Genomic DNA, 22,279 nt, shown 5'->3' on the forward strand with positions numbered 1-22,279 from the left:
GTCAACAGTAAATGTTTCAGCACGTGAATATACTGAATCTGGTGCCGCTTCCATCGTCCCCGTGGCTGCTGTCTGTTCCGTCCTGATCGTGGTCATCGCCGTTGTCGTCATCGTTGTTGTTTGTAGAAAACAGAGACGTGGAGGTAATACGGTGTGATGTGAGAGTGAATGACGATAACCCGAGAGTCACGTAAAGCTGTCATTACGTTTACATCATGCAATCGATGTGTGTGTTCAGTGTATCGTCACCCGGAAATAGTTGGCTCCATAGAATAGCAAGGTCAATGCTTTCAAATGAACAGTCACACGATGATAGTGCATAAGAAAGATAGACACGTTCTTTTACGTGAGTGAGTATGGTTTGACGCCGCTTTTAGCCATATTTCCGCAATATCACGGCGGGGGACACCAGAAATTAGCTTCACACATTGTACCCAAGTGCGGCATCGAACCCGGGTCTTCGGCGTGACGAGCGGACTCTTTATCCACACATGTACTGAATTATATATGACAGTGTGGGACAACGCTTTGGGTGAGATAGGCGGAGAGGGCGGTGTTGGATGGTAACTTCAGAATACGTTGTACCCCCACAACTGATATCTACCAATACTGACCAGCAAAAGAAAAGCAATTCAAGAAATCAAAGCTCACACTGAATCTCGAAATTTAAGAGCCAGGGAGAAAGGGATATATGTGAGATATTTGTCAAAGACAAGTTCAGATTTGAATACGCGATACATGGTACCCTTAGAAGAACTCGAAATCTCTGCGCGCCATGTTTGGGTTGCTATATCATCTAAGCCTAAGGAGATAATAGTTTTAATTTGATTGAGAAAGACAGCTGGTTGACTTACCCAGCAGATGCTATAGCCTGTTTCATTCAAAACGGCTTCCACGGATTTGATCTATTTTTTGTTGCTATTGTTTATGCAAGCTTCATTATATAAAACATGGTATACAATTGTTGACAGCTTTTGTTCTTTACCAGATAGGAGTCTATCCCAGAAAAATACCATGCGACATTTGATAGAGTTATTTAGGTGTACCCTTCCAAGTTTTCCAGATAGCATTATAAAGGCGTGCTTCTCTTAACGGGAATGAATTTGCGTAAAAAGTTTACATGAACGGATTCTATAGATTTACAGTTTTCAAAACCCCATATTTCGCAGCCGTATAACAGAATTGGCTTAACCATGGTGACCTCGATTGGTCACCCAACGGCGCCGTTCCAGTCGATGTCTGTTGGTGAGGAATGGTCCACGGTAAGGTCGACGGCAATGTAAGCCTGCCGCTAGGAGTCGTCAACGCACAGTTCTTTCGCTGATAGGGCGCCCCATAGACCCAATCACGGCATTAGCTGTGCTTACTGCCGCCTGCAGACGGTTCCGGAGGTGCTGAAATTGGATTATCCGGTCCTGTCTTTGTGACGTCACACAGGGTCGTACCGGAACGGGGGCGATCAGTTGCCACTACCCGTTGCTGCAGACGAGTTATTGTCGAAGGGTGCACCTGAAAATGTCGGTCTACACGAACTTGTCGAACTCCAGCATTCAGCATGCCTATTGCTTGGTGTCTCTCCATTTCACTTACACGTGGCATGTTGCGGTGAAATGACAGCATTACGACACTGCCTGCATTTGTAGCCCTACGTCCACACTCTGCACGTGTGTCATGCATTTCATCCTTGCTTGTTTCTCCCTAATGATTTGGAACACCATCCTGCATGGTGAATGCTTATCATCACCACATCATACTTGTGTTAAAGTATCAAATCCAAACTCATGCTGAAAAAGTACAATTTTCATGAATTCTGAGTTGCGTTTTTATTGCTGGTCAGTATATATACACCTATACAAACGTTAAGCAATACTAATATGTTTTTAGATATAATGTCTTTACTATAACTTTAAATAATACTTCGGTATGTAGCATCTGATGTCCATTTCCACCCAGTTCCTCAGTAAAATGTTATCTGGCAAGCATTTCACTTTATATTGACATGTTATACATTTTCAAATGATCGTTTTGTGCTATTTATACTTCCTTATATCATATTTTTCACGTCCGTGTGGTGGATTTTGTTTAAATGTAAAGATGTCCTTGATGGTGTCTATTAGTATTCATTCAGGGAAGTAAATGTGGGGAAATTGAATCTGAGACCAGCCTTTAAGGAAGAGTTTATAGTGAGTGAATATGAGCAATATCACGACGGGGGACACCCGAAATGGGCTTCAGACATTGTACCCATGTGGGGAATCGAACCCGGGTGTTCGGTGTGAAGAGTTTATACCCTTAAGAGACACCATTATTGAGATTATATGGAAAACCTTTCACACCCATGAATAGAGTGAAAATTGAATATCTATGTCATAAGCTTACATGAGCTGTAAGATGTAAATTACTTAAATCTATGGTGGTATCTACTTGACATGTCCTTTTCTGTGTGTGTTTCAGTCCAACATGCACTCATTTCACTTCTCTTATATAACCGTCAAGATGCATTTGAACAGCCTGAGAAATATGAATCATTTCTTTTATAACCCTAAAGATGCTGGAACAGCTTGAGAAATATGAATAATTTCTCTTTTATAACCATCAAGACGCTTGAACGGCATTTGAGATATGAATCAATAGTGTGCACACATTTACATATTTGATGGCCTTAAGCTTTCAGTGAGTGAGTGAGGATGTTTACGCCGCTTTTAGCAATATCCCAGCGGGAGACACTTTAACCACTAGTTTTACCATCCCAACAAGGACTTCAGGACACCAGTGTTACTTAGCTGACAGTCACATATCGTTGTACAAATTTCAAGTTATTTATGTCTACTTCAAAAGTATGCAAGTATACGAGCAATTCGTTTATCATATATTTTTCATCTAACATTTTGCATCTACACAATTATATCTTTCAGGAAGGGAAGACATTCATAGTCGGTGAGTATCTACTATCCAGTGGGTAAAGCAAATGGGTAAATTTAAACTTAGTAGTATCTGCTCTTTTTCAAGGCTATTGGGTAAACAGTTGGCAGTATCTGCTATCTTTCAAGGTTATTGGGCAAACAGTTGGCAGTATCTGCTATCATTGAAGGGAATTGGGTAACCAGTTGGCAGTATCTGCTATCCTTCAAGGCTACTGGGTAAATAGTTTGCAGTATCTGCTATCCAGATGGTAAGGCAAATGGGTAAACAGTTGGCAGTATCTGCTATCCAGATGGTAAGCCTATTTGGTAAACAGTTGGCAGTATCTGCTTTCCTTCAAGGCTATTGCGTAAACAGTTGACAGTATCTGCAATCCTTCAAGGCTATTGGGTAAACAGTTCATCACCAACACAATTTGACTAGCTATATCACTAATGAATAGCTGTGTGATATGGAGCACAATCTAAATCAATGGCGCACAGTCAATGAGCTGCTGGATAGTTATTACTCTTCCAGGCAAATATTTCAAGGGCGTGAACTACCTGTATTTTCGTGAACACCTAGTGTCTTCACTGATTTTCTCAGTGGTTCATTCATATCATTTTGACAGCTATTTTGTGATTTGCAACTCTCTAAGGAAAGCGGACTGTTTTTATAAATATTCCTTGATTTGAACCTCTTTCTACATTTCTTTTCCCCCAGCGTTGTCAGATACATCCTTGACGCAGAAACAGACGGGGGCTACCAGGAGATAGAAGGTTGGTGTTGTACGTCATCGTAGACCCTTAAACGTCACATGAATTAGTTCAGATAAACAGGTCATAGCGAATTATTAAATGGGCAATGGTATGTACCATGTCTAAAAACAGTCTTGGAATTTTATCTGTCAACATAGAAAAACTAAAGGCCTATCATAACTATTAGCTCCGAGTGACCTTGGGCGTTGGGGTAGCCCAGTGGTTAAAGCGTTAAAGCCGAAGGCCCGGGTTCGATTCCTGATATGGGATCAATGTGTCAGGCCCATTTCTTGTGTCCCCTGCCGTGATATTGCTGTAACATTGCCATAAGTCGCGTCAAACCCAACTCACTCACTCACTGACTGACCTTCTATTGAAACTTGTTTCGGATGCTGTCCATATATCGCGTCTACGGTGCTAGATCAGTGCACTATATTCAAACATGTACGGATATGTGATCGGTGCACAATAATACAGGCATCTGTGATTAACCTTGCAGTTTGTATGCATAATTAACTGCTGAACATTGTCACTTTCAGAGAGAGGATACGTTCATCAGCTGTGAGTATCTTCATCAATCTTCAAGTAGGATGAATAAATATTTCATCTCCACTCAGTGATACATAGCTGAAGATCTGATATAGAATTGATCCTCAGCAACCCATGATGGTCGTAAAAGTTGACAAACGGGATACGGTTGTCAGGCTCGCTGACTTGGTTGACTCATATCATCGTATCCCAATTGCGTAGATCGATGCTTATGCTGTTGAGCACTGGATTGTCTGGTCCAGACCCGATTATCTACAGACCGCCGCCATTTGGCTGGAATATTGCTGTGTGCGGCGTCAAACAACAAACAAACCGACATAGCTATCAGAGCAAAACTATGCACGATTCGGAGCGATGTGAATTGAGAGTGTGTCACAGCTTTATAATTTTCTTTCATTTTACTCAAGTTTAATACTCATTTTTATCGGCTTGGTTTCGTATCACAGGGAAGACGAAAACGACGGGAGCTACCAGGAAATAGAAGGTTGGTGTCTAAAGGTTAACTACAAGCATGATGTGTAACGGCTGTGAAACTCGAACTATGAGTGTATGGTACTGATATGTCGATTGAATGTAGCTCAAACTATCTCCAGTCTGAAGCCCAGAAGCCTGGAATAGTAGTCGTGTCTAAAACCAATATACATTGGATATAAGTCAAATCGTCAAGGTTACGGTGTAATATTTCAAGGAAAGGGAAAAATACCGATTATATGATTTAAAATATCAATCATAGAATAGTTGATATACTGTAAATAAACATTTCCTATGCCAAATCGTTTATATTATATTTATAATACTTATGGCACTCCTTAATGTACATAACCAAGATTCGGTGATATGCCATGTTGGGGAAACAGATCCACTGGCCTGGACAGCTGTAACGGTTATACTTCCCGTCATACATCAAGAATGATTCTTTTATCTTCATTGCTTGATTCCTTTGTTGGGTTATGCGATGTAGACAGGGAAAGAATCGTAGTTTCTTTGAAAAAGTAGACACAAATAGTATTTCCTCCTAATGTCCTAAACCCAGTATCTATGCACTGAAAGGAATAAGGAATATTAACGACGAATCTTTTATGTTTCAAATACGATGTAGACAGGACTCTGTTAGCTTATAAAAAAGGATCGATGTTTCATTCAAAATAGACACACAATAAACCCTGAACTTCCTCTATTTCCTCCTTATGTTTTAAAACCAATATATGCATTAAAACGAACAAGGAATTTTAACAGAACATCTCTTTAATTCAAATACGTTTCTGCGATCTCATATGAATTACCATACTAATTACATATGTGTTAACTGTGTGTTATATCAGAAGGTGATGACAACGTCGACGACATCGTCCCGATCGTAGCTGTCTACTCCATTATGCTCACTGCTGTGGCAGTTGTGGTGGCAGCAGTTACTATTCTTGTCTGCAAGGACGTAACAGGTGCGATGAATACATGAATCTTGTTGAATGCAATGTAAGTTTCAATCCCTCCTCCTCTCCCCAACACACCACAACTAACACGAACTTACACCAAAGTGAAGAACCAGGTCAGATCTGGTCTTCTGCAACCTATTTCCAAGCTCGTCATGACAGGTGAGAAACGCTGGCTGATTATGGTCATGCATGTATACCCCAGTATCCCAATTGCTTAAATCGATGCTCATTATATCAATCACTGGGTTTTCTTGTCAAGTCTTCATTGTTTCAGACAATCGTAATATAGCTGGAATATTGCTGAATGCAGCGTTAAACAGCAAACAGGCATGTCTGTAGTTCACCTTCATATGCTGAAATCGTTTTTTTCCATTTTATTTTGTAAACGCTGTTTTGATTCAGTAATTTGGGCGGTCGGGAGCCAAGTGGTTAAGGCGTTCACGCCAAAGACCTAGGTTCGATTCTCCATATGAGTACAATGTGTGAAGCCCTATTTATGGTGTTCTGGTTTTGGTGATGTTGATGGACTGTGCTAACAGCGACTCAGTCACTAACTGTTATTCAGTAAATGGAAACGTGGACGAATCTTTCCGTTTAGAAATTTACAAGTTTGACATTTGCTTTGTTTGCAGACAACCAGGACAGAAGGTACATAAGTTTATTGTTTGACCTTAAGTGTTGGAGCTAGGTATGGTAATAACCAGTTAACAAACCCTCATATATGTGTCCAGTGGCAATCTCCTGTGTTAAACTCCATTTACTCAACTTACCCCAGAAAATTATACCCTAACTGAATAAACGAAGCCCGTATAGATTATCTGTGGAAATGACGGAGAAAGTAGCAATTGGATCTATGTAACAAATGTACGATTTGTTAAGAAAGGATTGCAATCTATGATCACTGTCTTTTTTAGGATTTCCAATCCATTTATGATTTCTGTTCCACGCTGCATGAAAGCAAAATACATACACTTCTGTGCAAAACAACTTTATCTGCAATGTAAGTGTAATGTTGTAACTACAGATGTAGTGAATATCTTACTGTGATGGCAGAGAGATTGTCCCGTGACTTCAGTGATGTACCTTGTGCTTCCAACAACGACGGGGATGTCTTACCCCTACATGATTACGAGCGACTCCTGAGGGAACAGTTCCACATCTCAACGTCTCCCCACCCTTCAACTTCCTAACTGAGGACCACAGCACCAGGTGAAGCTAAAACTGACGGTACAGTTCCTCATCTACGTCTCTCCACTCTTCATCGTCCTTCATCGAGGACCACTGTACCAGGTGAAGCCTATACTGACGATACTGTTCCTCATCTACACGTCACTCCATCTTTCATCGTTCCCCTCAGAAGTCTAATCTGACGGAATAGTTCCACATCTACACCACTCTCCACCCTTCATCGTCCCCCACAGAGGACCACAGTACCAGGTGAGGTCTAATCTGACGGTACAGTTCCTCATCTACACGTCTCTCAACCCTTCATCGTCCCCCACAGATGTCTAATCTGACGGTACAGTTCCTCATCTACACGTCTCTACACCCTTCAGTCTCCTCTACAGAGGACCACGACACCAGGTAGGGCCTGAACTGATGGTACAGTTCCTCATCTACACGTCTCTCCACCCTTCATCGTCCCCAACAGACTACCACGAGACCACAGTACGGGGTGCAGCCTCAAGTGAGGCAACAGTTTATGCAGGCGATATTGTCTTTGTGCCTTTCTACCGACGATATTGTGTTTATAGTTTTATGCAGACGATGTTTCCTTTTTCGCTGTAGGTTGACGATGTTTTCTTTACATCTTTATGCTTACGGTATTTTCTTTGTCGTTTAATGCAGACGTTATTTTCTTTGTCACTTTATGCTGCCGATATTTTCTTTGTCACTTTATGCAAGTTCTTATGTTAGTGTACAGTTAGTTATGTAGGTGAGTCTAGGTATAGATGAACGGATATTTTGGTATCGATGAAAAAGAGTGGCTTTACTTTGCATTATATGTTGTCTGATGTTGTGTTGCGACATCTTAATAAACTTATTACTATGATTATTTTTTGTCTTCTTCTTGCATTCATCCTTCCGTAAACCTTTCCAAGAACATATGATCGTGTGTTCAAACCCCAAAATGGTTGCATTTTCATTCAGTTGTTCGCCCCACAAGCGTTTGAGTGAGTGAGTTAAAAGTTTACATAAGATGGACAATAGTGCCGCCATTTCGCGATGAGAATAATTTAGGTATAAATTCTATTCCAGTCCCACTACTCATAAGTCTGATATGGTCACGTCAATTGTCAATCCATATATTGTAAAAAAACTATCTATTTATATACACAGTTCAATGAATCTTAGAGATTCAGGGGGCAGTGGGGTAGCCTAGTGGTTAAAGCGTTGGCTCGTCACGCAGTAAACCCGGGTTCGATTCCCCACATGGGCTCAATGTGAGAAGCCCATTTCTGGTGTACCCCGCCCTGATATTGCTGGAATGTTGCGTAAAACCTTACTCACTCACTTAGAGATTAAGTCCTATGCCAATAATATCATATTTACTTTTCGCATATTTTGTAAATTAACTTATTGTTTTATTCATTAAATATGCACATGTATGTATCGCTCTGTAATTCTGAAATGTAGGCCTGTGGCCTGCACTACAAAAGAAGTAAAGTTTGAAGATATTATCATTGCATATTTTTGGACAAAATACAGTAAAACAGTGAGGTCCGTATCACAGTTTAGTTTGACTACAATGACTACAGGACGATTCAGGCGATGTTTTCGGACACCTTCGTTTTTATTGGGAGCATGTTATATTTGGACGAATGTTTTCTGCTTGGGTGTTTATGCAATTTCATTAAAAATGGTAACTTTCTTTTGCCCGATAGTTTAGTCCTTGAAGGGCATTTGGAAGACTGCATGACACGCTAACCATGCAACCTGTGACAAAGGTACTGGAATTGCTGATGTAGGAGTTTCCTTCCAATCCCAATTGTGCTAGTAGTTTGGCAAGATGCTGGGCTGTGTTGTAGCAGACTGAGCCCCTGGGGCATACACGTGTTCTGACTTTGACTGGATCTTTATGTGTGCCCCAGTGTGTACTTCAGTGTGCTATAATCATTGGCTTCGCCTTACTATTTTGATCTTCATCCAGTTTCGGGTAACATTTTGTGTGGAAAGATTAAAGATAATAAAATGGATGTTACTAGCTCGATACAAAGTACATCTGGGGTTACAGGTGAAACTATGGTTTCCTATACTTGCCATCGCGTGGCGCGTACAAAAAGAACTACGTCGTGGGCATTAAAAAGACTACGTCGACGACGACGTCGTGCAGAAATACACAAGAATGATCTACGACAAAAATACAAAATCGACGTCGTCCGACGTCGTGTTTAGGAATGGTTATATTGGAAAATCGGGGAATAACCTTTTGTGATGCAGTTGTACTGCTATTGATCTCTAATCACTGATTTCATGTTCAACATTACTACTTATTTAAGTAAACCAATCGAGGGGTTAGTGCCAGAACACCTGAAGTAAAAACTTCTGTCAAATTTAATTGATGTTTGATGTTGTGAAAACGGTGTTGTTTTAAGGGATCAGTACACTGGTTTTCTACAAAATGTAAAATGTCTCCACTCAGGAAACGAAATATGACTTTTGTACCAGTGGCTTGACATGTGAAGCAGCGGGTTTAGTGAGTGAGTTTAGTTCACTCAGTTCATTAGTAGTGAGTTATTCAAGTTCTTACACAAACTTGCAAGCTATAAGAATGTTGGAATTGACAGTTTTCATCATCATGTCCACATATTCAGTTGTGGAAAATGCACAATTGGTTTCTTCATACATACATATATATATGTAAATGGTTATATGTTTATTGTGAACAAAAAGAAAAGGGGAAAATGGATCTCGTGGAGATGCATTCAGAACGACTGCATATCAGTCTTAACAGTGAACGACATAATTTCCCAAATACCTGGAGACCACAACCACGGACCTGTACACAGCGAAGTCAAAGTGAATCTTTTCGACTGTACCAAAAATACTGACGGCCCCCCGCACAAACAACAACCTCCGGGGTTGCAATTGGCATGGCCGTCTCAAGAAGGTTGTGGTAAAACAACATCCTAACCTATTCGAGATGGCCAAGTTCTTGGAGGATGAACGCGGCAAAGATGCTTCAGTACAATGCCGGCCAAAGACTGTCCCCAAAAAGAAGTACAGAGATTTGGAGGAACGACTAGATACCTTGAAGTTCAGCCGTGCAAATAACCACCCGACATTGATGGAGTACCTGGACAATGACAGACAGACAGTCACACAGGTTTTATTCAGTAGTTAAGGCCCAGTGGCCCAGAGTACAATTGAAGTTACTTAATTACAATTGTCACGTGAAATTATGGTTTTACATGTGATTTACGAATGGACATCAAATGTTTTATGAAAATGGCTACAGATTTAATAATATCAGCATTATTAGAATTAAGTACATTATATATCGTTTGTGGGGCATCATTAGTGCATTTTAAATACTCCTTTCGGCAGGCAGAAAAAGTCTTACAGACTAATAATAAGTGATGTTCGTCTTCAGTTTTACCAGAAGAACAATAAGAACATGATAAATCTTCTAATGTATTATTATCTTTTCTAAAACGTTGTATTTTTAAGGGATGTAGAGAGATTCTTAATTTACCACACAATTCTTAAAAGGGACTTATCATTAAGAACACTGATATATTTTGCAGGTCCGAACATCGATTACATTGTGAATAATGACTAATATAACTGGATGAATTGACTGATGCGCACCAATTCTGAATATATATATATATCTTTTATTCATTGTTTAAATGTTGACAAAACATTTTTATATCACCAACATCTTGCTTAAACCAAACATAAGAAAACTCGCTTGAAAATAACATATTTCTCACATCTGAAGCCCATAAATACTTTCCACATTTATCCAGTGATAACAATATTTGATAGCTTTGATGGGGATAGCGATAATCAGACATTCTTATAAGTTTAATCCAGTATCTAATAACTCTCATTTTGACTCTCAATATGCATGTTATATAGCGTCCTGTTTCGCCAAGTCTGGCTTTATTGGAATCAAATGTACCTACTGTAAGAAATCTTTTAAAATAGGATGCATGGACATTTTCAATGGCTTCGAAATAATTTGCTCCCCATATTATATCGGAAATTATGACATGATTATATATGTTAAAAGAGATAATTAAATCACAACCTCTTGTAATATGTTATAACGGATCAAAGAAAGTATACATTTACACACAAAAAGTCTTATGTATTTTCATTGTATTCTAAACCGTAAACAACACCAGCCCAAATCCGATAGCCATGCATATGCTTAAATTTACTAGCACACATGAAAGGCAAGTGGTATATATATCTACCTAAATACTTCTTTATAGAGTTCCAAAGCGTAGTATTTTAAGCAAACACGTAGCTCGAAGTGAAGCCTTGCTTTCTATATATTCTCAACAAACACACTGTTTCACAAGCGTTTGTTCCGGCTTAGCTCGTGTCGTCAAAAGCACCTAACACCTCAAAGGTGTATCTTTAATTGTGCTTAAATCCATAGATTAGTATTATATCTACCTACATATCACATTGAAATGTTACAAAATGCCACATGTAAAGGTAACAGGTCCGTTAAAGTGAAGCCCTTGTCTGCCCACCCTCAAAATAGCCTCAATCAAAAGTGTTCAGTCTGTTCGGCCTGACTTGGCCCGGGCTCTCAAAAGCAACTTAAACCTCACACATGTATCTTGAAATGTGTTTAAATCCATAGATCAGTATTATATCTACCTAAATGCCACATTGTGATGTTACAAAGAAAACTAGGTCTATAAAGTGGTATTTAGACAGATATAACTATATTCATTGGATGTAAACAGAATCTAGGATTCATCTGTGAGACTTCAAGATACATGTGTGAGGTTTAAGTTGCTTTTGACAGCCCGGGCAAAGTGGGGCCAACAGAGTTTTAACACTTTTGATTGAAATGGAGAGTGAGTGAGTGAGTGAGTATATTTTTACGCCGCACTCAGCAATATTCCCGCTATATTGCGGTGGTCTGTAAGTAATCGAGTCTGAACCAGACAATCCAGTGATCAACAGCATGAACATCGATCTGCGCATTTCGGAACCGATGACATATGTCAACCAAGTCGGCGAGCCTGACCACCCGCTCCCGTTAGTCGCCTCTTACAAGCATGGGTTACTGAAGGCACTTTCTAATCCGGACCTTCACGGGTAAAAATGGAGAGAGAAAAGGGCTGGAAAAGCGATATATAGGTAGATGTAATACTAATCTGTGAATTAAAACCCAATTCAAGATACATGTGTGAGGTTTAAGCTGCTTTTGACGGCCCGAGGTATGCCGGACCGAACAATAGTGGCGGTGATCATGTTTAGAGTGTGGGGAAGATATCGTTTCATTTGCAGATGGATATGCCTTACACACAATGAACAGTGGCCTTTTAGGGTGGTATTTGATTGGATATTGGGGTAAAAACATTTTCGGGTCGACAGAAATGTTTATCGGGAGTGACTGAAGCATTTTTGCGTTTTAAATCCTGCTTCGTTTGATGATTCTTCTTTTAGACGTAACCTTGGCCAGCCACGTTCAGAGGCCGATAACCACTCGATATAGTCAGACGAAACCCGCGACGTCGCACATGACGTCGTCCACGACGTTGCCCGTTATTTTTGTAGCCAAAATATATTTTACGAAGCCACGTCGCGCAAGAAGTCGTCTTTTTTTATGCGAAGGCGTGGGCGACGTCTCCCACGACGTAGTTCTTTTTTTTACGCGATGGCAATTATAGGACACCAAACGAATCTGTATCTCAGCTGTTGAAAGTATTAATAACCAGATTAATATCCATTTGGATATGGCCACCTTTAGGAATTGTCACACATCATGCTCGTGATAGTTTCCTTGTGATACTCATGTTAGTGAATATAAAACATTGAAATCATAATGGAAAGATGTCTATAATATGAAAAGAGTAGATAATGAGAAAAATCTAAGAGATAAAACTTCAGGATGTTAGTTAATTTAACTACTTGAGATCTGTTGAAGGAACTAAATAATTTCTTGAATTCTAAAACAAAACAATTATTTGATGTCAGGCTTAAATATGCTGAAAATGCGGTAATCAGACTACTTATCTGAGAGAGAAAATAACTAAAAACTTGAATGGAAACAAAGCCTGAAATTATGGTCACCATGACTACGCCACTAATATGGATATTGACACCAAGTTCTCAGTTATTTGTTGTGATTGTGTGAACCGACACTGACGACCACGTCAGTACCTAGTGTAGCCACCCCTCGCACGAAAAACATCTGCCCATGCCCTCCTAAGAGTTGTTCCATGGGGTTCATACCTGGCTGCTTAGCAGATCCCACATGTGCGAAAAAATTCAACACTATCCTTCGATGACGACTGAATTCAAATGAAATAAACGTCACCTAGCACATGTTCAGAACGATAATAATGAAATAATTTCACTTGCGAAAGAATGATTTACATGACAGTTGCAACGTTATGGTTTGTTGTTCTTGTATTGTATTCATCGTGAATATAAAAGCATTTCAGCTCCTGAGAAACAATTAGATTGCATTATTGACAAACGACTTAGAAATATACTGGTTAGTTCAGATGTGGTCTATTACGATTAAAACATAATGAAAGGAGGTGGTTAGGAATAGATAAGTATCAACGTTTATGTCCTTATTGTAATTTAGACAGTGTAGACGAGTACCATTTTTTATTATTTGTCCATTATATAGCGCTCTACGAATTAAATACTTTCGATATATATGTCATCAAACTCCGAACATGTATAAATTTAGATCAATTCTCTCAACGGAAAATGTACTAGTTTTAAATAGCTTAAGTAAATTTTTATGGCATACATAAGCCTGAGATGATAGATATCACACATACAATATTTGTTCACCATAATATATATATTACATATGTATATCTGTAATGTTATGTTTTGCAAACTAAGGCGATATTGCAATGTATCTATTGTGTATAAAACTGTATATATTTTGCATTGTATATGGGCCTGAGGCTTTCATACTGGAAATAAACACTTGACTTGACTTGACTTTGATCTTATCTTGTTTACATCATCATTATTGCCTCGAAAATGCACAAATATGACTAAAATGTTTTTTGTGTGGAGGGTTACACATAGTATGTGTAGTGAATAGTAAGTCCAGTGACGTCACTCATTCATAACGTTGGGTTATGTATCAATGCGCCGATACAATGAAAAAGGACGAAATATGCATTGATTGGTTCCAAAAGTGGTAATATTTTAGAATGTGTAAGAAACAGATTACTGTACTCGTTGTAAGATAAATGGAGTCTGACAAACACTCGTTTAGTTTCTTTTGAGGCCTGGGTTAGAATTGATCTTCAACAACCCATGCTTGTCGTAAGAGGCGACTAATGGGATCGGTTGACACATGTCATCGTATCCAAATTGCGAAGATCGATGCTGATGATGTTGATCACATGATTATCTGATCATTTACAGACTGGAATAGCTGGAATATTGGAAAGGGCGACGTTAAAGAAAGACAACTTGGTGTGATCTCACTAGTTACGTTTACATCTTGATGTGCAGTGCTAAAGAGTAAATACGGGTACATATGAGAGTGATTGAGTGAGTGAGTAAATATCTTTTTACGGTCGAATAGGCAGAACCAGCACGCATGACAACATAGTGTTCAATGTTCAACTGCCCAATGATAACGACACTAGTGTTTCAACAAGCAGGGAAATGGTTCGTGTGACAGGGAAATATTGTTCAAGTGAAACTACACGCACATCAACAGCTCAGATCTGTCAGTGTTAACCAGCTGCTGACTATGTTTCTGTTTTACACTGTGACCGGATTATTTCATGTGTGTGGTATGTATCTGTTCACCATAATATATATATTAATGGCAGTTGACATGTTATACAGCCATCCTTGTGACCGCTTTCTCAAGTAATACAGGATATTCTGTCAGTAATCGTCAGTAATGATGACTTGTATTTTTTTGCGTGCAGGTCAGTATATGAACTTATCACGCCAGTTTTTAATATGTTTTTTTTTTAAAGAAAATCATTCATTTATATAGCGCCTAGTATCAATCTGTCTAGTTGCTCGCTGGACGCTGAATCACAATCTGATTATTATTACCCTGGATAACCCAAGCTGCCCGTAAGGCGCTAGAAGGTTAATAGTCACATGACTTATCTCACAGGGTAACCAGTTTCCGCTGTACCAGTTTCGGGAATTCTGAACAAACACACTTACCTCAGATGAGACCACATGTTAGTAGATGATATGTAAGTATGTTCAGCGTAGTGTAGATCACATGTTAGTATATGATATGTTGGTATGTTCAGCGTAGTGTAGATTACATGTTTGTATATGATATGTTAGTATGTTCAGCGTAGTGTAGATCACATGTTAGTATATGATATGTTAGTATGTTCAGCGTAGTGTAGACCACATGTTAGTATATGATATGTTAGTTTGTTCAGCGTAGTGTAGACCACATGTTAGTATATGATATGTTAGTATGTTCAGCGTAGTATACATCATAAGTTAGTATATGATATGTTAGTAAGTTCAGCGTAGTGTAGACCACATGTTAGTATGTTCAGCGTAGTGTAGAGCACATGTTAGCATATGATATGTTAGTATGTTCAGCGTAGTGTAGATCACATGTTAGTATATGATATGTTAGTATGTTCAGCGTAGTGTAGATGATATGTTAGTATATGATATGTGAGTATGTTCAGCGTAGTGTAGATGATATGTTAGTATATGATATGTTAGTTTTTTGCGTGCAGGTCAGTATATGAACTTATCACGCCAGTTTTTAATATGTTTTTTTTTTAAAGAAAATCATTCATTTATATAGCGCCTAGTATCAATCTGTCTAGTTGCTCGCTGGACGCTGAATCACAATCTGATTATTATTACCCTGGATAACCCAAGCTGCCCGTAAGGCGCTAGAAGGTTAATAGTCACATGACTTATCTCACCGGGTAACCAGTTTCCGCTGTACCAGTTTCGGGAATTCTGAACAAACACACTTACCTCAGATGAGACCACATGTTAGTAGATGATATGTAAGTATGTTCAGCGTAGTGTAGATCACATGTTAATATATGATATGTTGGTATGTTCAGCGTAGTGTAGATGATATGTTAGTATATGATATGTTAGTATGTTCAGCGTAGATCATATGTCTGTAATGTGTGTATGATATGTAAGTATAGTGCATATATGTATATGAAGCACTGTGTATGGGATATATACATATTATACAGTGTAAACAATCAAAATAAACAATTAAATAGATACATTACAACAATGTGATAATAAAGAGAAAATATATTAAGAATACAATCGATCGGGTCCATCAATATCACTTTATGGACTCCTCTAAAAAGAATGTAATTTTCATTTTCCGAAAAGTTTACATTAAAAACGCAAAACTGTGTCAGTTTGACAACTCAACACAAAGAAAATACTCTAACGCCTCTTCATAAAAGTTCTTTCCTCCTTACATGATCTTATCTCTTTGTTTGAGGGCTTATATGTGTGTGGTATGTATTTGTCAACTAGTATTATATTGAGCTGACTTCAATAATGTGCTTGAATAATTCTGTCAACTGTTAACCTTGTTTTAATAAAGAATACTTGTTTTGCGTGCAGGTCTTGCCTCGATGACAACTGGATATAGACACACTGTTACACGTGTTGGCGACGATGTTAACATAACCATGAACCCAGCGAATGTTACCTTCCCATATATCGCATGGGTGAATGGTTCGGTAGCTGAGAGACTGTTAGTGGTCCAGCCTAAGTCATACCGTGTAACGATACTCAGCAGCAGTCACACCGGCTACACGACCAGGATCAGATACACCGGGCAGGACTCACTATCACAGACAGGACAGCTGAGGTTTACCATCTACAATGTTACTGTACAGGACGCTGGTACTTACTACTGTCACGGAACCAATAACCAGACAGTTACTGGATGTAGACAGGTCCTCGTTGTAGCACGTGAGTAGAATATGGGATGAACAGAATATTATTTGAAGAATAAAGTTGGACTGTCTTAATGTATCTCCAAAATAAATAAATAGCTGTTCAATCTTCTATTGCAGTAGAAGAACTTTAGGTGAGGTGAAATGGGGTGGGGGAGGGTGTGTGTGTGTTAGATTATTGTGTATATGGCGACATGGATCCGAGTATGTATGTGTGTCTATGTGTGTGTATGTGCGTGTGTCTGTGTGTTTGCGTGTGTATGCGTGTGTGTTGTATGTATGTGTGTGTGTTGTGTGTATGTATATGTGTGTCAGTGTTGTATGCATGTGTGTGTATGTGTGTGTGTTGTATGTATCTGTGCATATGAACTATGATTCTTCACTTAACGTCAAAGAAGCAGTGTCGAAGTTTAACATGGATGAGTGTATCCGAGTCCATCAGTCTTGCATCTTTTAACGCCATTTGTTGTGACGCACCTGGTAGTGACACCGTCGACCCTCCTCTCTCCGGAAAGTACATTTAACTCGTTTCAGGAGAGGTGAGGTGAGGTGAAATTGGGTTTAACGTCGTGCTTGAGAATATTTCGCTCATATGACGACGTGCATGCGTGTGTATGTGTATGTGCGGCTGCTTGTACTAGCCCAGAATGAAGCTGGTTTTATAGTGCTAGCCCACTGAGATACCATGCCGCAGTGAAGCATGAATACCCCACTCAGACACATTATACTGACTCCGAGCCGACCAGTCCTTGTTGTACCCATTAATGCCGAGCGCCAGGCAGGAACCAACAAGTACCATATTTTAACGTCTTTTGGTATGACGCGGTCGGAGATCGAACCTGCGACCTTCCGCTCTCCGGGCGGACGCTCTAACCACTACATCACGGAGGCGGTCTGTTTCAGTAGAGGCAGCCAGTAGTTGTGTGGTAACTATCATATTTAATCAACAAAACGGTAAGGAGTATTAGGATCCAGCAAACATGTATTCCCTGCTGTAACTCTGGAACACTGACTGTGGAACACTAAGTGAGTGAGTGAGTGAGTGAGTGAGTGAAGGGGTGAGTTTTTAGCAATACTCCTGCAATATCGTGACAGGTAACATCAGAAATGGGCTTCACTCATTTTACCCATGTGGGGAATCGAACCTGGGTGTTCGACGTAACGACTGAATGCTTTAACTATTTAACATTTGATAGATAATAAAGATAAACAGTATTTAAATACAAGTATGAAAGCATTTAGTAACATCTTGTTCAATGGCACTCGTGTTACGGTCTCGGGACATTTGTTATATTTGTTAACAGAGAAGCCAACCACACCTACCATCATCGGACCTGCCTCACCTGTATCAGGTGAGAATGTCACCCTGACATGCTACTCCTCGTCCCGGAGTCTACCCCCGGACCATCCCCCACTAACCATGACCTACATCTGGAGGAGGAACAGGACCCGGGTAGAATCTGGTGATGGGTCACCTACAGGTGGAGATGACCTTACAATAACCCACATCAGCAGAGAGAACCAGGAAGACATCTACAGCTGCCAGACTGTGGAGGAGGGCCTGAAGTCTAACTGGAGTCATGAACATGTACTGGATGTCCTCTGTGAGTAAGAACTTACCTTGTTTACGGTATAGGAACCTCATGTATCTTATCTTTGAAACTGTGCTTCTCAGTGATAGTTTTATCACAACGTTCTACTGTGAACTACTGTGGACTACTGTGTTCTGTGTAAACAAAACAGAAATGATGATTGTGAAAGTTTGGATAGGAAATATAGGCAGGTCTGATTTAATGATCCATGAGTTTCAGAGGCTATCGAATATGCTTATAGTTTCCCAGCATTGTAAGCTCACCTGGATATGTTGTCAAGAGTTGTACATGTTATATCTGGGGTTAGGCGTCTGACTTTGTGTGCAAGCTATTAGGTACCTGACTCTGAGGATGTGGGTTCGAATCCCGGATTGGACTCAACCCAAAAGTACTAGAATTTGTACTTTACTAAGAAAGTGTAATCCCAAATATAACATATTACATGGCCACTTTCTACATTGTATTGTGTAGTCATAAGAGTTGTACATGTCAACAGAGTGGGTGAGTGAGTTACAACGGTGTTCCAGCTGTAGTCTGTACTGATTGTGGGAGGAAAGCATAAACTGATATGGGTCTGTGACGTTTACCATTTTGTGAATCCCAAGACCACAGGCCAAATCAAACAACATGTCTTCATTCACCGAAGCAAACTGCACTAATATCTCAGAAATAGCTTCTCAGCTGACCATCTCACATGCATTCCAGATGGACCTGGTCATATACAGTTTGACGGCACAAGTGACAAGCTGGAGGTAGAAGAAGGGAAACCTGCAGCTGTGAGATGTTCTGCTGACTGTAACTCTGCCTGTACTGTAACCTGGTGGGACATCTCAAGACAGACGGTGATTACAGGACAAGGGGAGGCTGTGTTGTCTATACAAGCTGTAGACGTATCTGTGTCTGGACTGTACACGTGTCACATCTACAACAGCCATGGGAGTGCATCACGGAACCTGACGCTGGAGGTCGTCTGTAAGTCAACACTTCAGCAATGGAATCTGTTATATACAACCTAATTTTGGGGATGACGCCTGTTGGGACGGCCCCCTTTTCGTACACCTGATCCTGCTGGAACACCTGCTAGAACACCCAAAGATTTAAAATAACCAAAGACACTTTAGATGTCACTCAAAGATTAAAAATAATTAACCATTTGAAACCGTAATATTGATGAAGAATTTAATTTTCACTATGATCTGATGGCATTATCACTCCAATGATTCTTAACTTTCAGATTCTCCAAAAATCCCAAATGTTTCCGTTAATTCGAAAAAATCAATTAGAAACCCAGCCCTACAGAATACAGTGCTCCTGAAAGTCTATTTATATGAGAAATATAATTTGACACTTTTCGTTACATATTTCCGTTTCTTCACCTTGCACAAATGAGAACACTGATGTTACCGACATTGCATGTCCTCGTGTGGAGCTGATGTTGACAATGACGTTGTTGTTGGGGATGTACAGCGTACCTCATCAATCACTTACAAAGCGTTGCACGGAAAGGTTATTTCAGATGAACATCGCAAGTGTCAACCCATTTAATATGTTTTGAATCGGATTAAAACCTCCCGAAGAGGCTTGATGTTACATGATTATACCCGTATGCATACTGAACTGAATATTGTTCATATTAAAAGTTTCAGCACGTGGATTTGCTGAATCTCGTGCCGTTTCCATCGTCTCCGTAGCTGCTGTCTGTTCCGTCCTGATCGTGGTCATCGCCGTTGTGGTCATCGTTGTTGTCGTCATCGTTGTTGTTTGTAGAAAACAGAGACGTGAAGGTAATATGGTGTGATGTGAGAGTGAATGACGATAACTCGAGAGTCACGTAAAGTTGTCGCTCCAAGAAGCACTCCTTTCGCACTTTTGTTCAGCAATTACAAATACTGATCTCACTTAATAGCGTGTTGCGGTTCATATATTAACCACATGCTCATGTCTACATCACGCAATCGATGTGTGTGTTCAGTGTATCAAATAGTTGGCTCCATAGAATAGCAAGGCTAATGCTTTCACATGAACAGTCACACGATGATAGTGCATAAGAAAGATAGACACGTTCTGTTATGTGAGTGAGTATGGTTTTACGCCGCTTTTGTCAATATTTCCGCAATATCACGGCGGGGGACACCAGAAATTGGCTTCACACATTGTACCCAAGTGCGGCATCGAACCCGGGTCTTCGGCGAGACGAGCGGACTTTTTAACCACTAGTCTACCCCACCGTCCCTTCCTATAAATATACACATGTGCTGAATTATATATGACAGTGTGGGACAACGCTTTGGGTGAGGTGGGCGGGGAGGGCGGGGTTGGATGGTTACTTCAGAATACGTTGTACCCCCACAACTGATATATACCAATACTGACCAGCAAAAGAAACGCAAATCAGGAAATCAAAACTCACACTGAATCTCGATTCGTCTGAAAAGATGACATCATCCCACCATCGTTGTCCAGAACAGAACAGAACTTTTATTACGTTCAGTTTGGGTTGCTATATCATCTAAGCCTAAGGAGATAATAGTTTTAATTTCATTGAGAAAAACAGCTGGTTGACTTACCCAGCAGATGCTATAGCCTGTTTCATTAAAAACGGCTTCCACAGATTTTATCCATTTTTGGTTGCTATTGTTTATGCAGGCTTCATTATATAACATTTGGTATACAATTGTTGACAGCTTTTGTTCTTTACCAGATAGGAGTCTAGGCCAGAAATATACCATGCGACATTTGATAGAGTTATTTAGGGGTACCCTTCCAAGTTCTCCATATAGCATTATAATGGCGTGCTTCTCTTAACGGGAATGAATTTGCGTAAAACGTTTACATGAACTGATTCTATAGATTTACTGTTTTCAAAACCCCAAATTTCGCAGCCGTATAACAGAATTGGCTTAACCAGGGTGACCTTGATTTGTCACCCAACGGCGCCGTTCCAGTCGATGTCTGTTGGTGAGGATGGGTCCACGGTAGGGTCGACAGCAATGTAAGCCTGCCGCTAGGAGTCGTCAACGCACAGTTCTTCCGCTGATAGGGCGCCCCATAGACCCAATCACGGCATTAGCAGTGCTTACTGCCGCCTGCAGACGGTTCCGGAGGTGCTGAAGTTGGATTATCCGGTCCTGTCTTTGTGACGTCACACGGGGGTGTACCGGAACGGGGACGATCAGAAACGCTGCCAGTTGCCATAACCCGTTGCTGCAGACGAGTTATTGTCGAAGGGTGCACCTGAAAATGTCGGTCTACACGAACTTGTCGAACTCAGCATTTAGCATGCCTATTGCTTGGTGTCTCTCCATTTCACTTACACGTGGCATGTTGCGGTGAAATGACAGCATTACGACACTGCCTGCATTTGTAGCCCTACGTCCACACTCTGCACGTGTGTCATGCATTTCATCCTTGCTTGTTTCTCCCTGATGATTTGGAAACACCATCCTGCATGGTGAATGCTTTATCCTCACCACATCATACTTGTGTTAAAGTATCAAATCCAAACTCATGCTGAAAAAGTACAATTTTCATGAATTCTGAGTTGCGTTTTTATTGCTGGTCAGCATATAAACACCTTTACAAACGTTAAGCAATACTAATATGTTTTTAGATGTAATGTCTTTAGTATAACTGTAAAACATAAATAATACTTCGGTCTGTAGCATCTGATGTCCATTTCCACCCAGTTACTCAGTAAAACGTTATCTGGAAAGCATTTCACTTTATATTGACATGTTATACATTTTCAAATGATCATTTTGTCCTATTTATACTTCCTTATATCATATTTTTCACGTCCGTGTGGTGGATTTTGTTTAAATGTAAAGATGTCCTTGATGGTGTCTATTATTATTCATTCAGGAAGTAAATGTGGGGAAATTGAATCTGAGACCAGCCTTTAAGGAAGGGTTTATAGTGAGTAAATATTAGCA

General features: G+C 40.0%; 1 protein-coding gene and 1 long non-coding RNA gene across 2 annotated transcripts in view; both read left to right on the forward strand.

The window, feature by feature from the left end:
- Positions 1-22,279, forward strand: part of LOC124258139 (cell adhesion molecule 4-like) — a 49,948-nt gene that overhangs the window by 2,736 nt on the left and 24,933 nt on the right. The window lies entirely within an intron of this gene.
- Positions 3,619-4,742, forward strand: LOC124258154. The gene is made up of 3 exons (XR_006893521.1): positions 3,619-3,680; positions 4,199-4,220; positions 4,655-4,742. It is a non-coding gene; the product is annotated as an uncharacterized LOC124258154 (long non-coding RNA).

The sequence above is a fragment of the Haliotis rubra genome, unplaced genomic scaffold, assembly GCF_003918875.1.
Source record: "Haliotis rubra isolate DU_JTF1 unplaced genomic scaffold, ASM391887v1 Scf684, whole genome shotgun sequence".
Lineage (NCBI taxonomy): Eukaryota > Metazoa > Mollusca > Gastropoda > Lepetellida > Haliotidae > Haliotis > Haliotis rubra.